Genomic DNA, 20,338 nt, shown 5'->3' on the forward strand with positions numbered 1-20,338 from the left:
ATTCGAAGAAGTCAATCAGGTTCAGGAGACAAGATCGGCCCTTCACGAACCCAAACTGGGTGGGGTCCAGTGTTTTAAGGTTGCCAATGTCTTTGTTTATAAGTTCCATGATAATACATTCCATGGCCTTGAAGATCAGGCTCATCAGACTGATGGGGCGGTAGTTCCTGGGATCCAAGGTGAATCCCCCCTTGTGGAGTGGGATAACTGTAGCTGTGTGCCACTCAGTGGGCATTGAAGCCTGAGGTGATGGTATGCTTAAACATGACACTTAGGCGAAGTGCCAGTTCATTTTGTAGTTCACGTAGTACACAGCCCAGGATGTCATCTAGTCCCATGGATGCTGTATTCTTAGCTTTGGAGAGTGGGTTTTTTACCTGTGTGGCCATTATTACCAGAATTTGGCAATCTTCCGGTATTGAGATGGGCCATTTAGGGGGTGAGATGGGGGTGAAGTTGGCACTGAATCATTTGCCAGGATATTGGCAATATCCTTGGGATCAGTATATTTAATGCCATTCTGTTGTAGCTCAGAGCAGAACTGAACATTGCCATTTAGATTCTTGACATAGTTATATAATGCCTTGTGGTTGTATTTGGAATCTTTGGCAATTTTATTTTCATAACTAGCTTTGAAGGATTTTATGAGAGATCTCAGCTTCTTACTGAAGCTGGTAAGGGAGTTTTTTGCATCCTGGGTTTTCTTCTTTTCTGCAACAGTTTCTTCCTTTTGTAGTAAAGTTTGTTTATGGCAGGGGACCATGAGATTGGCTTCCTTTTTTTTGGAGGAGAGCATCTTGGTTCTATTTAGGATGGCACGTTTCATGCTTGAGTGGATGTGCTCGTACAGTGCCGTAGTGTAGGACTCAGCAGTCGAACTTTCAGTTCCCGTCTGCATGGGTGTCATGAAGTTTGTAACTTCTGAGTTGAGTAGCATGAAGGTGGTGTTGGAGAAGTTTTTTATGGAGGTTTCCTTACTGGGGGATTGTGGTGGGATGTGGATGTTAAGGGTTATTAGCTTATGGTCTGACTTGACCAATGAGGTGGTGACCATAGGTGTGGAGCATCGATTTCTCATGTTGGTAATGACTAGGTCTAGGATATTGGAGCCCCTGGTGGGACTATGGATTAGTTGATCCAGGGCATTGGAATTTGTGAATTCCAAGAACCGTTGGGCAAAGGTGTTGGTACATGAGTAGTTTTCCTAGTTAATGCAGGGTAGTTGAAATCACCCAGTATTAGGGTGTTTGGTTGTATATTAATATTTTCCAGTATGTTTAGAAAGGTGTAGTGAGAATCTTGGGGCATGGTGGGGGATCTGTCGCAAGCTAAATTTGGATTGCAGTCTTACCTAGTGTTAGTTGCATCTGGAGAATTTCAGATGCACTGTGTTGGGCAACTAATCTGGTGGTGTGAATATCCTTGGTGAATATGGACACTCCTCCACCTTTAGTGTTTCGATCCTGGTTTAGTGGCCGAAAAGTGTGGTAAGAGTTGTAGCCTGGTATTGCAGGGGTGCTCTCTGGAGCCTTGAACCAGGTCTCAGTTACTGCACAGATATCGATGTTCTCCATTTTTAGGAGTGCCTCGAGAGAGTGCATTTTGAGGTTTATACTTCTAACATTCAGTAGCATTACCTTCAGATTTTACTTTGGTTAACAAGAGTAAGCCTGAAGAAGGTTGAGTTATAGTATATATATATATATATATATATATATATATATATATATATATATATATATATATATATATATATATATATATATATATATATATATATATATATATATATATACACACACACACACACACATATATATATGTATGTATATATATATATATATATATATATATATATATATATATATATATATGTATAGATAGATATAACCAATAATACAAACACAAAAAAAGGGAGAAGTCTCGAATTTCTGGTGATACAGACTCAGAAATTGCAAAATTGCAATGACACTGATTTACTATGTAAAACAGCAGTCAGGATGTTTGCGATGGTATGTTGTACCATAATTAGCTATTCTAAGTTTGCTTTACTGTACTTATGCTCATGTTCATGTCAATTTATTTATAGTATAACTCTACCTTCTTTAGGCTTACCCTTGTTAACCAAAGTAAAATAAATAAACATTCAAACAAGCAAACAAACTACTAAATAAATAAAACTCCTCCAGGCTGCGCTGTACCACTTGGTTCCATGGGGAGTAAAGGAACCTCTCTCTGAATGTGTATCACTACTGCATTTTCCTGCTTGCTTCGTCTGTCCTTTCTGTAGTTCCTGAATCCATTTATCAGAATGCTTCCTGCATCCAGATGTCACTATATGTCACTTAGTATCCATCATTCTGGCATTGCAAGGCTTCTTAACCTCATTTACTACTTACTCCTTTGTTCAATGACAGTCTCCTCTGGTCACTTTGTAATGATGCTAATTGTACACCCCTCATCCAAACACTCCAGATTAAAATGATTTCGGCTTTAATACATTTTCTGCCCCAGCTGTAAAAATGCACTAATTAATAACATTAATCATGAGATGAGTGAGACAGATTTTAGTGGACTGTAAGTATTTCCCTCTGAGCATTATGAGTGTATTTACTTACTTTTGGGGCTACAGGACAAGTTGTACTGATGTGTGACAAATGCAATGAATTCAAAACGCAAAACAAGTGATAAATAACAAATAGGTCAATCAAAATTAATAAATAATATGCAGTGAGCAGTCTGAATTTATAGGAAAATATAGGAAAATGCTACCAAATTTATAAATGCCTACAACAGACTCTAGTATGAAATATACATGTTACACTGATACAGGCAAAATACACTTTTTAAACTATCTGTATCTGATAATGGCTACTTACTGTTTCATCTCTGACTTCATATCAGACAACTATGCAGTGTTACAGGATTGCAACACATTTTTAACTGTGCAAATTTTATCAATATCCAATACTTCTGTTCAACTGAGATGAGACAGTGTCCTTCTTCAAGTGACAACTAGTTTGACAAGAGTACGTCAATAATTATTGCAGCAGGAAATATCACATCTTTTTAAACAAGACTGGGCCATGAGGGTTCATCAAGTTGAAAAAAAAAACATGGCCTGAGAAATTCTTTGGTAATATATGTAACAGATGTGCTTCTCTGACTCTGTAATCAGTTTTACTTCTCTCTGATAAATGTCACACTGTAGACATTTCACATGGGTAATGGTTGGTGTTACTGTGACACTGTCACTGCTATGTATGTTAATTAGGATATGCATAGATCCTGGCATCTTGCCACCCATTCAGTGACTTGCTCTTCTTAAAGTGTCACAGTGCACTTTTAATAATCTAGTAAATACATGGCAAAATATGATGTCTTGTAAATCAGAGTCTGCTGGTACTATTAAAGTCATTGTTCTTGTTTGAGCTTTGCATATTAAAGAGGTAAGGCTGTCATTTCAGCAGAAACATGTTGTTTTATACTTAAATTGTAAGTCTTGGGATTGGTACTACTATCAAATTCCCAGTTAAAACTAGCTGCATGCTTTTCTCAGGATGGCATTATCTTTTGTACCAGATGAGGTGTTTAGTGTTGCAGTATCTCCAAGAAATGCTACTTTTGATTATCTGTATCACAAAGCTGAAATGAGACAATAATGGTTTATGCCATTTTGAAGATGCATAAATGTAATTTGTAGACTGGTTAGAGATAGCGGGTTGTCACCTTGTCCCAAACATTTAGGTATTATGGTTTTCCACAGTTGCGATTACAGGTGTTGCTCTTACTTATCTGAAGAATATGTCTTTCTCTGTTATATAACTAAATACAGAGCAGCATGGCAAACCACAAAATGTGTTCAGCTTGCATTTCTTTTTCTTGAAAGCATGAATATATGTAAGCTTTTGTGAAACATCAAGAGGTATAATGTTGTGCAGGTACACATACAGTTTTATTTTGTTAATAAGGTAGTCAATGTCAGACCCTAGTTTAAATACTATATACTAGGTTACTTGTATGATCTGATAAAAAGTAGCACCAGAGCACTCCAAGGCGACCGGCGGAGCACATGCAAAATCCAAGTTCAATGTTGCAGCAAAATCCAACCACAGAAAAAAGTATGTAAACCAGAAGTTTATTAGTCGTACATAAAGTAATTCAGGTTAGCGCTTTCACTCCCATGGGCTTCTTCAGACCTATTACTTGTATGATCTGTTTAACTTGAAGGCTGTCTGTATCACTAGACACCTTAATTAACAACTTTTTAACTCAATGTCTGCAGCCATTAGGTGATGTCATTATGCTGGCTTCAAGCACTTCCTCAGAAGGTGTAGCAAACATTTGTAAAGGCTATATTAAATTTCTGTAAAAGCAGAGAGGCTAGACGTTAACAGGTAGGTTCTAGAGCTCTGTGGCTGTCCAGGTCTGTGACTTCTTGGACACAAGACTAAACTAACAGACGTTTATTAATTTTATCAGCAGTCTTGTTCTGTTTCTTCTTAATGTTGGCATTCAGTCCTGAATATGCTGCATAATCAGGCAGGAGGTTTCTTGAGTACAACTAGTTATACGTAAAATACATTTTTATGATTGCTAAGTCTCACATCCTTTTCATCTCTCATTTTACTGTAATGGTGTTGACTGTTTGAGAAGGTATTTCTTTGGTAGGTCACTTTAGCCTCCATTTTCTACTAGCAAGTATTTACTATATTATGCCACTTTGTTCTCTGTTATGTATAGGGTTTATATGTAAGGATTAGGAAGACAAAATCAGTATACACTTCAACTGGAAGCCAGTTGGCTCTTTGCGGATTGAAAAGGATGAAACAACAACAGATTTTATTGGATAGTGTTTGGAGTACATTGCAGTTTTTTTCCTCTTTGAGGAATAAGTAAGGAGTAGGAGATCATACCTTAAAGAGGTTGTAAAATATTTTACCTGCAGTGTTTTTTCTTTCAGGAGGCAGATATTCTGAGATTTTGCAGCTGCCACACAAGGTAGAGTTGATCCTGTAAATACAATGAAGTAACGATCATGTGGGATCATCCATTATCAACAGTTAAGAAGGAAGAAGCAAGGAAACTGGCTATTATAGAGCAAGAGAAAAATACAAAATCAGCATTAATGAAATTGTTATACCCTGAAACTACAGCATGTTATGTCTTGAAGGGCGTAAGGTTGTAAAATACCAAGTCATGCATGCAGAAACTATAGCAGTATAGACTAAAGATACACAGATAATCCTACTTGCAGTAGGATCGACTGGGCTAATACAAGTTGAATTTTCAAGCAAGTTTAGAGATGCAGCAATATAAGCAGCCCTGTACGGACTGCAGAAAGAGGCAAATTTGGATATTTTGTATGTGCTGAGAAGTGCACTCTTTGCAAACATCAAAGACTAAAGTAAAATTGATTTTATGAATTTAATTGTACCCTGACTTAGGAATGAGATCCATTCCCAATAGTTTTGCAAAAAAAAGGAGAAATTAAACACAGACAGAGCTGACCTTACTTTTAATGTGTGTAATTTGTAGGGACATACTTAAAATTGCAATATGACAACATACTTTTCATGAACGAGATGCACTTATTAGGCTGGTTATAGTCAAGTTAAGGGGTATAGAAGAGATGATAGGTTGTCTGGCTCATGATGAGTGCTGAAATATATATATATATATGCCGGTGAGGGCAGGCGCAATGCCTCTGTTTGTGCTTTTGGTAACCATGGGCGTCATGATACACTCACTTGTGTCACCAGATATACCAGTGATGTAGTTGCACATAATAAAATCATCAGCAGAAATTGGAATGTGCTGGTCGCAGATCCATTTACCAGGAATATTGTGGGTGCTCATCCAACATTCAGCTATAAGACCTGTGATAATTTGAAGCAAACCTTGTGTATAGAGCGGCATCGTCCAACAAATCACTTTCACAATGGTCGTACAGGGACGTTCCCCTGTGGCCACTGTCATATGTGCCAACATATATCAGATGCTATTAGTTTCACCCATCCCGATGGTTCTTTTCTGTTTACACCCAGGTTTTACAGCGATTGCAATAGTACTAACTTAATCTATTTGGCCATATGCGATTCCTGTCAGGCTTTTTATGTAGGGCTTACGAAGAAGACTTCGTGATAGGGTGTACAACCATTATTATGATATCAACAAAGGTAATGACAGTAGTGCCTTGGCCAAACACGTCTTGGAATTTAGTACACATAGATTCAAGTTTATGGTTCTGGAATTGATGGCAATCAATTATAGAGACAGCGACAATATGAACCAGTTGGCTCTCAGGGAGCTTAAGTGGATCTTTACCCTGAAAGCACATTTACATCCAGGCATTAACCAATATGTCTCAGTTAAACCAGTTCTCAATATGAGGAAGTAAGCATAAGTTTATTGGTTACCTTGTCTGATACATTATTCAGTGCATCTTGGTTCTGCACTTATACTCTCTGAGATTGTTTAGTGCTTTCCCATGGGTTCACCTTTTCCTGGTGATGCCGCATGTATCATGCACTTTCCATTTTTCTTACACTGAGTTTTAGGTCTGTCCGTAATTTTACATACCTATCTGTTAGTTATGTTTAATGTGATGTTGCTAAGGCCCCCTTGAGGCATGATTGAACTATGGTTTGACTCCTATAACTGTTCATCATGTTCCAATTGTATTAATTAGTATATTCTATGTCATAGTGGCTTTAGGTAAGTTTAGGAGTGCCACATTACACTACACCTGTTTATTAACCAGTTGTGTGCACTTCTAAGCCCTCCATATTGTGTCCATAACATTTATGATTTTTCATTTCCCAGTTCATGTCATTACATACTGCTGCTTGGCTTATATATGTCTTCTGGTATTTTGTATAACTGGACAATATTATGTGTGCAGTTAACTTGCAGTTGGTTTTACGTCTTGTATACATATCCATTTTGTATATTCCTTTATATATATTTTTCTTGTAATCATTGTGTCTCTCTTTGTTGCCTTTTTTATTATGGTAGATTTGCATTATATTCACACCATATTTCAGTCGCTATATTTATATGCTATGGTGAGATCCCCGTTGGGTGTCTACATCTTATTGGGGCGGCTTACGCTGCCACTTTTTATGTGCACCATCTTTATAGTGGCAAATAGTGTTTTGCATTCCGCCAGATCCTCTGATGCTTTATTATATATTTTCATATACTTGTATCAATACTCAGTATTTGATTTTTCAGTTGGTTCTGGTTGTTGGTTTTCCTGGTTTTACGTAAAGCCGTTGATCAGATGGTTATGATGAAGGTGTGTCCTTCTTTGTTTAGTCCGACAGTTGCTGTTGGTTATAGGATGTTTTTTACTGTCGGACCAGTTTTCGTTGTTTTGACTGTCGTCATATGGCTTTCCGTGCATACAGGATGCTACAACGGTTTTATTCCTATTTTCATTGTTGCCGTTACTGGTGAGTTTTATTACTTACCTTTTGTGTAAGTCAACTATGTTATATAGGTCTAGGATTTTGTGCATTAGTAGGTTCTATAGATGTTTTTCATTGAGAAGGTGATATTAAGCTGATTTTATTAACCGGCATGTTCTGCACTATTCATTAATGACACTACACTGCCGTTTCTTGACAATATTTATTACATGGATATTTCTGCTAGGCAGAGTTTGATAATACCATTTGCCCTTACTGATACAACAATATGATCATCTGGTGTTTTTGATGCATTAGCTCTGATTATTTGCTCTATGATAAGGGGCTCACGATGAACTCTGTTGAGCGATTCTACCTCTAGGGATATTATCTATTTTATTTTTATTAAAGTATTTTATTAATGTATTCGTGGTTCTTTTGCTCATATTTTGTGAACTTTTTGAAATATGGACCATATTATGTATTTGATCACTGACACTTGCTGCTTTGTTTTATAAGCAACTCTGAGTTTTCAGCAGGCTTGCACTGTCAGCTTAGGCCAGAAGTTGCTGTTTTTGGTGTGACAGCATAATTGTTTTAAAGCGCTTTGGCGCATTTTATGTTAACTGTTTTTATTCATGCTCTTTCATATGTTTTTTATTCTCTTTTTGTCTATGTTTAACATCTTTGAATTTGTTAATGATACCCTTTAAACTAGCTTAGCTTGAATGCTATAATTATTCAATTAGTGTTCTGATTAGCCAGTTTTGAGCACCAAGAGCTTTTGTATAAAAGGCTGCTCAATTTCATGTTTTATTACACCTGAAGAAGCATAGTGTTACTATGCGAAAGCGCTTGTGTGTTCCAGTTCTTCATTAAAGAAGTTTTCTACATTGTGGATTCCTCTGTGTGGTGTATCCAGTGGATTTGGTGTGTTCCTGTTTCTTGTGTTTTCCACTTGGAGCCTCTGTTCTCTTGCTACAGTTGTTGGACCTTTTTTTATTTTGCTGTTGTGCTGTTAGCAAGTGAAACACATGGAGTCTAGCAACATTGAGTTGGATTTCGCCCAGAGACGAGGATGAATGGTACTTTTACTTGGGATTCTCTCAAGCACTGTAAAGAAAATCCTTTATTGGCTCTGGAGTTGAACAACCAACCGAGTGTGCAACCTACGTCACCAAATGGTGGTAATGTTACTGAATTCAATAGACTGTTTAAGATACTTCAAGACGATTTATATCAGCTGCAGAGGTTAGCCTGGCAGAGGCTGCACCTAGAGGCATGTTTACATTTTAAGATAGTGCCTAGGGGGATGCGCGTATTTTGCATGCCTTCGTATGGCAACAGTCACCCCCTGTTGTTAAGGAAATGGCAGGACCTTAACATACAGCTAGGTTTCAGCTATATTAATTTACTGCTAGAATATTTTTCACCACTGGAAGTTGAGCTCAGGAACAAGATTGACTCACAGTATGCAGTAATTATTGAATGCTTTAAGACTGAACACTTCACTAGGTGGCTTGACTCCTTTGGGTCCAGGTACAATCCTATAGTGAGAGACTCAAAGAAATCAAACATAAGAAACTGACCAGAGATGCCAATGATTTTGCTAATGGGCAGATCTTTGTTTGGCCCAGAACTGAGACTACCTCCAACCAGCATAGATCCAATGATGGGTTCATCCACAATGCTGGTCCTTCAGCGATATCTACAGCCAGTTCCAACACTGAACCTTGTTTTGTTCAAACAGCCCCTCCTTCAGTCACTAATATCATTAATTCTACACCGGTGCCTTCTGTTTTTTCTACCACGACAACTGGTGGGGGTGATATTGACAACAGCACCGCCCCCTAACCAGCAGGCAGCCAAGATGTCTTTGACAACAGGTGCTAGACCGAAGGACTCGTCTTCCGTCAGCAACCATTTTTTACCGTTTCCAGTCAAGGAGCAGCTAGCATGGCGGGGCCGGTCAAGCAGCAGAGGCCCAAGGAAAAGAAAGGGGTCAGTAGAAAATTTTCCAAACAACAGGAGACGAAGAAACTGAGCATCATATCGACATGCCCAAATACTCAGAGATCTTCTTCCCTTGTCCACAACATATCTAGTTATACTTTGTCTGTTCCAGACATGTCCATTCTAGAGAAGGGATTGAACTTTATTCCCTCACAGGTCAGTCATTTAAGTGACATCCTAATAGACTTGAGACTGTTTTGTCGTAATGTTGCTCTTAAAGTCTTCTTTAAAGACAGCAAGGTGTTGGACACTAATACTGTAAAAAGTTTTTTCAAGACCAAGAGCAGCTTTACACCTATGTTGCCGCATAACGTTGAGAGTTTTCAGAAAATGTGTGAGAGTGATTTTTATGATTGGTTTAAGTTAAACAATAGTAAGAAGAGATGCAACTTTTATAATGTTAGCAAAGCTGAGCAGGAGTCCATTGTTTCCCTTAAGAATAATGAAAACATTATTGTCAAACAAGCTGACAAAGGAGGAGCAGTGGTTGTTATGGACTCTTCTGAGTACATTGCCAACATGACGGATATGCTGTCAGATGACAAAGTATATGAGGTCATCACTAGAGACCAGGTCAGTAGAGTTGTGAAGGTAGTACATGATAATCTTTACGACCTCTTAATGTGTGGACAGATCAGCTGTGAACTCTATGAACATTTTGTAATTGAATTTCCTACTCTGCCCATCATTAAGGGTCTACCCAAAATCCATAAGGGGGTTACACCAGTACCCATGCGACCCATTGTTGCTGGTGAACGCTGGATTACCTCCACTATCTCTTCCTTTGTGGAAGGGCTGTTACGTCCCTTAGTGGATGATATTCCTGTCATCTTGAAGGACTCATATCAGTTAGTTGAATTTCTTAAAGGGTTTGAGCTGGATAGAAGTAGAACAAATATGTTGCTAGTTACCATGGATGTCAAGAATCTTTTTAAGAGTATTCCCAATGATTTAGGGATGTTGGCCATCAGAGAGATCATGGTTAGCAATTCTAGTTACAGCAATAGCAGGCAGATTTTGATAAATTGCCTGCTAGAGATGATATTAGAGAACAACATATTTATATTCCAGGATCAGTTGTTCCTTCAAAAATGGGGAGTTGCCATGGGCACTCCCTGTGCAAACAGTTATGCCAACCTTGTGGTCCATCACTGGGAATTGTTACATCTTTTTAAACATCCTGATTACAAAAATGTCAAAATGTATAAAAGGTTCGTTGATGACGTCCTTTTTTTGTGGGAAGGAACTGAAGCAGACTGCCTCAGCTTCATTTCTGCCCTAGAAGCGACCTCTACGTTCTTGAGGTTCACAGCAGATATTTCCCCTGTTCGAGCACAGTTTTTAGATTTAAAGCTGCAATTTACTGGCAATAAGATAGTTACGTCATTACACAGGAAGTCCACCTGGAGAAACTCTTTGCTCCGGTTCGAAAGTATGCATCCCAGGTTCACTTTTAGAGGCATCATTTTGAGCCAATTATATAGAATATGTAGGATTTGTAATGATGAAAGTGACTTGGCCTCTGAGCTCGATACACTCGTAGGCTTATTTGAAGAAAGAGGTTATCCCTCTAAACTAATAGATGAATGCAAACAGGAGGTCTTCAGGAAATTATTTGGCTTAAGCAACAATGCCGGTGAGGGCAGGCGCAATGCCTCTGTTTGTGCTTTTGGTAACCATGGGCGTCATGATACACTCACTTATGTCACCAGATATACCAGTGATGTAGTTGCACATAATAAAATCATCAGCAGAAATTGGAATGTGCTGGTCGCAGATCCATTTACCAGGAATATTGTGGGTGCTCATCCAACATTCAGCTATAAGACCTGTGATAATTTGAAGCAAACCTTGTGTATAGAGCGGCATCGTCCAACAAATCACTTTCACAATGGTCGACAGGGACGTTCCCCTGTGGCCACTGTCATATGTGCCAACATATATCAGATGCTATTAGTTTCACCCATCCCGATGGTTCTTTTCTGTTTACACCAGGTTTTACAGCGATTGCAATAGTACTAACTTAATCTATTTGGCCATATGCGATTCCTGTCAGGCTTTTATGCAGGGCTTACGAAGAGAAGACTTCGTGATAGGGTGTACAACCATTATTATGATATCAACAAAGGTAATGACAGTAGTGCCTTGGCCAAACACGTCTTGGAATTTAGTACACATAGATTCAAGTTTATGGTTCTGGAATTGATGGCAATCAATTATAGAGAAGGGGACAATATGAACCAGTTGGCTCTCAGGGAGCTTAAGTGGATCTTTACCCTGAAAGCACATTTACATCCAGGCATTAACCAATATGTCTCAGTTAAACCAGTTCTCAATATGAGGAAGTAAGCATAAGTTTATTGGTTACCTTGTCTGATACATTATTCAGTGCATCTTGGTTCTGCACTTATACTCTCTGAGATTGTTTAGTGCTTTCCCATGGGTTCACCTTTTCCTGGTGATGCCGCATGTATCATGCACTTTCCATTTTTCTTACACTGAGTTTTAGGTCTGTCCGTAATTTTACATACCTATCTGTTAGTTATGTTTAATGTGATGTTGCTAAGGCCCCCTTGAGGCATGATTGAACTATGGTTTGACTCCCTATAACTGTTCATCATGTTCCAATTGTATTAATTAGTATATTCTATGTCATAGTGGCTTTAGGTAAGTTTAGGAGTGCCACATTACACTACACCTGTTTATTAACCAGTTGCGTGCACTTCTAAGCCCTCCATATTGTGTCCATAACATTTATGATTTTTCATTTCCCAGTTCATGTCATTACATACTGCTGCTTGGCTTATATAAGTCTTCTGGTATTTTGTATAACTGGACAATATTATGTGTGCAGTTAACTTGCAGTTGGTTTTACGTCTTGTATACATATCCATTTTGTATATTCCTTTATATATATTTTTCTTGTAATCATTGTGTCTCTCTTTGTTGCCTTTTTATTATGGTAGATTTGCATTATATTCACACCATATTTCAGTCGCTATATTTATATGCTATGGTGAGATCCCCGTTGGGTGTCTACATCTTATTGGGGCTTACGCTGCCACTTTTATGTGCACCATCTTTATAGTGGCAAATAGTGTTTTGCATTCCGCCAGATCCTCTGATGCTTTATTATATATTTTCATATACTTGTATCAATACTCAGTATTTGATTTTTCAGTTGGTTCTGGTTGTTGGTTTTCCTGGTTTTACGTAAAGCCGTTGATCAGATGGTTATGATGAAGGTGTGTCCTTCTTTGTTTAGTCCGACAGTTGCTGTTGGTTATAGGATGTTTTTTACTGTCGGACCAGTTTTCGTTGTTTTGACTGTCGTCATATGGCTTTCCGTGCATACAGGATGCTACAACGGTTTTATTCCTATTTTCATTGTTGCCGTTACTGGTGAGTTTTATTACTTACCTTTTGTGTAAGTCAACTATGTTATATAGGTCTAGGATTTTGTGCATTAGTAGGTTCTATAGATGTTTTTTCATTGAGAAGGCGATATTAAGCTGATTTTATTAACCGGCATGTTCTGCACTATTCATTAATGACACTACACTGCCGTTTCTTGACAATATTTATTACATGGATATTTCTGCTAGGCAGAGTTTGATAATACCATTTGCCCTTACTGATACAACAATATGATCATCTGGTGTTTCTGATGCATTAGCTCTGATTATTTGCTCTATGATAAGGGGCTCACGATGAACTCTGTTGAGCGATTCTACCTCTAGGGATATTATCTATTTTATTTTTATTAAAGTATTTTATTAATGTATTCGTGGTTCTTTTGCTCATATTTTGTGAACTTTTTGAAATATGGACCATATTATGTATTTGATCACTGACACTTGCTGCTTTGTTTTATAAGCATCTCTGAGTTTTCAGCAGGCTTGCACTGTCAGCTTAGGCCAGAAGTTGCTGTTTTTTGGTGTGACAGCATAATTGTTTTAAAGCGCTTTGGCATTTATGTTAACTGTTTTTATTCATGCTCTTTCATATGTTTTTATTCTCTTTTGTCTATGTTTAACATCTTTGAATTTGTTAATGATACCCCTTTAAACTAGCTTAGCTTGAATGCTATAATTATTCAATTAGTGTTCTGATTAGCCAGTTTTGAGCACCAAGAGCTTTTGTATAAAAGGCTGCTCAATTTCATGTTTTATTACACCTGAAGAAGCATAGTGTTACTATGCGAAAGCGCTTGTGTTCCAGTTCTTCATTAAAGAAGTTTTCTACATTGTGGATTCCTCTGTGTGGTGTATCCAGTGGATTTGGTGTGCTCCTGTTTCTTGTGTTTTCCACTTGGAGCCTCTGTTCTCTTGCTACAGTTGTTGGACCTTTTATATATATATATATATATATATATATATATATATATATATATATATATATATATATATATATAATATATGTGTATGTGTGTGTGTGTGTGTGTGTGTGTGTGTGTGTGTGTGGACTTTGTTTAGTTGAATTTCATTTCAGCCCGATCACTTCGCTGAAAACACAAGTTACTGAAAACTCATTTCACTGAATCTCATTTAACTGAACTGAACTTACTATATATGGCACTGTGTAGAGCACTGTAAGGCAAGTAAAATATATATGCCCTTTTCCCCACTGTAGTGCAATCCTGGAGTTAGTATATATAGTTAGGGAAGGTGTGGGGGGCACAGCCACCCACACTGGGTGGTGCATGGGCGTAGGCCCCTACCTTGTTTGTTTTATATTGCATTTTACCAAAAACTTCAAAACAATATATTTTAAACAATAGACATGCATAGTTGCAACACCAATGACTAATTCTCTCCAGAAGACAATATGTACTCAAACTATGCTGGGGGGCTACACCCCCCCCCCAATGTGTTGGGGCTGTGCCCCCAATACCCCCTCTAACTATATATGCTAACTCCAGGATGACACTGCAGTGGGGAAAGGGCGTATACCTTTTACTTGCCTTACATTACTCCACACAGTGCCATATATTCTAACTGCAGTTCAGTGAAATGAGTTTTCAGTAATTTGAGTTTTTAGTGACGTGGTCAGGGTGAAATGAAATTCAGTGAAATGAGATTCAATGAAACAAAGTAAACCCATAAATATATATATATATATATATATATATATATATATATATATATATATATATATGTGTGTGTGTGTGTGTGTGTGTGTGCGTGTGTGTGTGTGTGTGTTTTTTGGTTGTTTGGTTGTTTGTTTAATGGACCCTATGGTGTTTAAGGTAGCTTAGAGATTCTGTAATCTAGTTTTACAGTTAGGAGAGGAGCTGTCAAAGATCAGATTATTTACATAAAGAATGAGATTAGTTACTTTTAGGTTATAGAGCAGGGTGTTGATGAAATTTCAGAACAGAATGGGGGCCAGGAGGGACTATGGGGTTCTTGTAATAATTTTATGTGGGATGAAAATTTTAACAGATCCCTTTTGTTTGCTGTGTAACTGGACAACCATTGTATTGTGGAAGACTCTAAGCTGGAGTGTGATAGGGAGTTAAGCAATTGTGTGAGATTAGTACAGTCAAAGTCCTTAGCAAATTCAATAAATAATTCATCTTCCAATAAGATGGTCTTTGTTGGCAATAGTGAAAATTTAAGTTCAGAACTGCAATTGGCAACCATGCAACAGTGTTGGCATATTGTCAATCCTTTATAATTATATGGTTTAAAGCATTGAAGGGGAAAGATTGAGTCAAATTGCTGTCTACCAGGACCTTAGTTCTTTTGTCATACTTCTGCATTTTACATAAGACTTATTCTCATCATATACTAAACTCTGTTATCTGGTCACACACATTTTAAAGTATTGAACAAAACATTAATAACTCTTTATTTTATATAGCAATAGAAGCATGGAGCAGACATTCATATCATCAGCAACAGTCTCTAGTTCATCCTGTGGCATCCTGGGGGGGGTCAAAGGTCAGCTGAGAATCATAATCTCTTCAATATATTCTGAATCTGTTTCATGCTCTCCTCACTTTTGGCTGTGCCTTGTACATCTCCCATTGAAGAAGACCAGGGAGTATCTTTAGTAGGTGACCAAACAAGTTCAACTATATCTTCATGATTCAGATGAGCAGTGGCTTTACTTTAAGATCTTCTAGTACTTCAGAGCTCATCACTATTTCCTGGGAATGATTCTAGCAACATTCTGAAGGAATGTCATTTCTTCTCTTTCTACCCTAATGGCATCCTTTTGCTCATAACCCAAAGGTCAGAACAATATGTGGGCTTAGGAATGCAGGCTGTCTGGAAATTGAAAGTTCCATGTGGGACTTAGCTCCTGCATCACCACCATGGTCCATTACAAGGCCTGCTGTACTGCCACTGTTGCACCAAATGACTGGCTCATCTCCCATTGTTCTTTAGTCTCAGCCTTTAACAAGACCCCAAGATAATAAAGTTCCTGGACTAGTGGTAGCTGTTCCCCTTGAGCTGTAGAGAGCAATGCAATCTCTCCTATAAAAGAACCATGGCCTCTTATTTTGAGGTATGGATTCTCATTTCACATGTTTATAGTCCTCAGTGAATAGTGCGAACATACCAGAAGATCACAGTAACTTGTAGCAACTAAGATACAAGATACATTATCTGCAACCAGCAGAGATGCAATTCTTACATCCCCAAACCAAACAGCATCTAGATCTCAGCTACACCTTAATATACTGCATGTAAATCAGAAACATGAGGGGAGAAAAGATACACCCTTGGAGGACTGCATCCCCTATACTTAATATGATTAACTTGCGAAGCCTGAATGGCTAACTGAAAGCAGCAGTATTTTAGAGCTCCATATGACTAGTTAAATAAGACAGGAAAAAATATTCTATTTTTCTTTCTTCAAAGTATAAAATCTTATAGATGAAGGACTAATTTACATAATTAGAAACTTTGGTGAAGTTTTACAAATAATTTCTTGTCAAAAAGCTTGGAGATATATTCACTTGTTAAAATGAGTAACTCAAGGAATTGTCACCATGATGCTGCCTTAAAGAAAGAACTACAACAGATGACATCTGCCCTGCAGGAGTTGTCTTTGAAGATGGATGATTTTAAAAAGAACCTAGAAAATCTTAAAACAAGCAGTCAAAAACAGGCTGACACCCTCAAGGAAATGCTACAACAACACCAGACAAGGATAACAGGAATAGAAGTTTCTCTAAATGACTTAGAAAGCAGACTTAAGGAATAGGAAACACAGAAAGAACTGCTTCTTAAACAAAACACTTAGTTGGTTAATAAAGCAGACACCTTGGAAAATAGGGGGAGGAGAAATAACATCATGGTTTTTGGATTACCTGAAAACAAAGAATGTAAGGATATTATTTCCTTTTTATCAAGCTGGATCCCTGACTTTTTAAATTTAAAAGTAAGACTTTCTGTTGGCATTACAGGGCACACAGAGCTCTTGAGAAACATACCACTAACTCAAACTCTCCTCCTAGGTCAATAATTATCAAATTTCTTTCATACTTGGACAAGAAACTGATTTTAAGATCTGCTTGGAGGAAGACACCTCTAAAATATAAACAGAGCCTGATAAGATTTGATAACGACTATTCATCTAGAATAATGGAACAAAGGAAAAAAGTGTGACCAATGATAAAGTTTCTGAAACAAAATAACATCAAGGCGCAACTTGCATATCCAGCTAAGATAAGAATACTGTAGGCCAACGAGATGAGGACTTTTATTGACTTAGAGGAAGCCTCTTAATTTATTAAAACTAATAATGTGATTACTTTACCAGAAGATATGGATTGGATGTCACCTTCTCTCAAAAGAACAAAAGAAACAAATGTCTGGACAGATGTCAAAATGAAGAAGCAAAAGACTGATACTGTTACAGCCAAATCTCTCAAAGCATCTACTATGATATGAATTGTTTTAACATTACTTTAAAGGACCAGTTTTACTGCGTAGAATTTTAAAACATGGTAACTAACTATTGGAATCTTTATCTATATTTTTTGAAAATAGATGACACGTGATAATTTTCACATAACCTCAGGTATGTAAAACAGGGTACTTTTCATTCACAGAAGGAGGGATATATAGTCCATAAAATATTTATACTGTAAATCAATATACATAGTATATGTGTATTTTCTCTTAATTTTATCTTTTCTTTCTCTCTCTTCTCATTATTTATTTTAACTGCATCTTGTCTCCCTTTCTAAATGTTCTCCTATTTACTATACTAATATAGTCTGTATATATTTAATAACTCACTATCTATACATAGATAAATAATAGTCTAAAAATAATCTAGTTTTAAGGTAGACTAATTGGAATCTTCTTCTTCTTTCGGCTTTTTCCCAGTTAGGGTTCGCCGCAGTGGATCACCTGTCTGCTCATGATTGGCAGTGGAGTTTTACGGTGTTGAGTTTGCCAGCTCAGTGCCCAACCTTCCACAGACTGCACACACATGCACACACTCACACCTAGGGCCAATTTAGAGTGTCCAATCCACCTACAGCATGTCTTTGGGATGTGGGAGGAAACCGGAGCACCCAGAGGAAACCCATGCAACCACAGGGAGGACATGCAGACTCCGCACAGAAGGCACCCCAGCATCGAACCAGAGTACCTCTTGGTGTGAGGTGGCAATGCTAACCGCTGCACCACTGTGGCCGCCCAAGTTAGACTCATTGGAATAGTAAACTTAATTAATTGTTATTACAATATTTATTAGATTAATGATAGTCACTGTTATGCTTATTGGGATTGGGGACATGTTTGTTATTAACTTTAAAATGTTCCATTCATGTACATATGTCCTTTGAATTATTTCTTTTTAGTATTAACAAATATATCAAAAAAAAAAAGAGGGAAAAATGTACTGTTGGTTAAGAGAAGTGAAGCTTTCTTCACATATTCTATTTGCATTGCCATAGCAGCAGTAAACAATTGCTGCAGTTCCTAAGGACACTGTGAACCTGTGAAGTGCATTTAGACTCACAGATAACAAATAATAAGAAAAAGTAATGTTGTTTAGTTATTAAAATGAAAAACAACCTAAGTAAGGTAAAATAAATACATAATAGGACTATTGGTAAATATTTTATGATTTATCCTCATAGGATTACATATTCCTGGAAACACAACTGAAATGTTCCCAAACTGCATGTGCACTTAAATGTAGCTGTACTGCGGTGGAGGTGTTGCGGTAGTGCTGTCACCTGGAAGTAAGACGTTGTTCCGTTCGATTCTCAGCTATACCGTCTTCTGTCTGGAGACATGTGTGAATGGGCGTACCTTCGTTGAAGGTTGTGTGTCAGATCTGGCAACTCGGCACATAAAAATCTACTGCCAATCATTAGCGGACCGGAGTTCTACTGTGGCGAACTCTAACCAGGAAAAGCCAAAAGACACAACAACAACTCAGTTTAACATGCTAATTTCACAAGCTGTCTGTACTGTAAAAGTTACATGTTATATGTTACTTGAAATTGTCAGTCTATAGTGCACATGAAAAGATACAGCTTACTTTTTGCAACATGTTATTTTTGCAGTTACCTCACACTCTGCACAAACTCACTTGGTAACGGATAGCTATTCATTTAAAATATCAGTTTAAATATTAAATGTGCCCTTGAAATGCTATTGACATTTTAACAAAATATAATCTGAACTGTAAAATGAATGACTTGAAAGAAGTGAAGTGATGCATAGATTTCAAAGACCGTTCTTGACACTACAGTAAAAGTAAAATATATTCACAATGAAGTATTGAAATATTTTAGTCTTCCAGTTAAAATAGCTTACTGTCAACATTTTGCGTTATCAGAAAGTTTGAAGAGCTAGGAAATTACTATTATTTGTCTTTATAATGATTACAAAACAGATGTTAGACTGCTTTGTTTAATGAATTGTGACATATGTTTATGAGGAAAAGTGGACTCAGTTACTCACATTGGGCTACACATTCCTGGAAACTCAACTGAAATGTCCCCAAATTACTTGTGAATTTAAATGAAACTGCCTGATTTATAAGCATAATTTACTTTAACAACCTGAATCCATAAGCTATCTATCTGCTCTATATATGCTACAGTATATATGTCACTTGCATATGGCAGTCTCTAGAGCACACGAAAAAATACATATTATTTTTGCAACATGCTATATTTGCACTAACCATACATTCTAAACTAACTCAATTGGCAACTGACAAGTTATTTATTTGAAACAGTCTAAATATTAATTGTGCCCTTGAAATATTGTTGCCGTTTTGGAAAAACAAAACCTGAATTGAAAAAGGAATGATTTGAAGAAGTGAAGTATTGTACAGATTTCAAAGACAGCTATTGACACTACAATATAAGTAGAAATGTATACATGCAAGGAAAATTGAAATGCTTTATGCTTTTAGTTAAAATAGCTTATTGTTAACTTTTTGCTTTATCAGAAAATTTAAAGAGCTAGGAAATTATTTCTAATTTGTCTTTATAATGTTTACTAAAGTGATGTTAGTCACTGACTTGTTTAATGGATTGTGAGTTATGTACAAGCTGGACTACAGAATGTTATTTCTGTTTACCTATGTTTGCTGAATTTCTTTTATTAGTACTGATTTAAAACAATGGAAAGAAAGGGAAGGGAAATCTCTGTTTTTGGTCAAGGGAGGAGAGGCTTAAGAGTATTATAACTGCCCTGAGAACTCTCTAAGATGCTCTAAATACTATTTGATTAATACTTACCTAAGGTAAGTCTTGGTTATCATATAGGTACCTTCACATTCTTCTAGACCTGATGTGATTACCCATTCTGGAAACAGGAGGTGCCCTATGCATGATGGGAATTGTGAGTGTGATAATAGTTCATTCTTAGACTTTGATTTGTAAATCTGTAAATATGTAAAAGCACTGTACACTAGAATGTAGG

This window comes from Protopterus annectens, chromosome 4.part1 (assembly GCF_019279795.1).
Source record: "Protopterus annectens isolate FY-2018-M chromosome 4.part1, PAN1.0, whole genome shotgun sequence".
Taxonomy (NCBI): Eukaryota; Metazoa; Chordata; order Ceratodontiformes; family Protopteridae; genus Protopterus; species Protopterus annectens.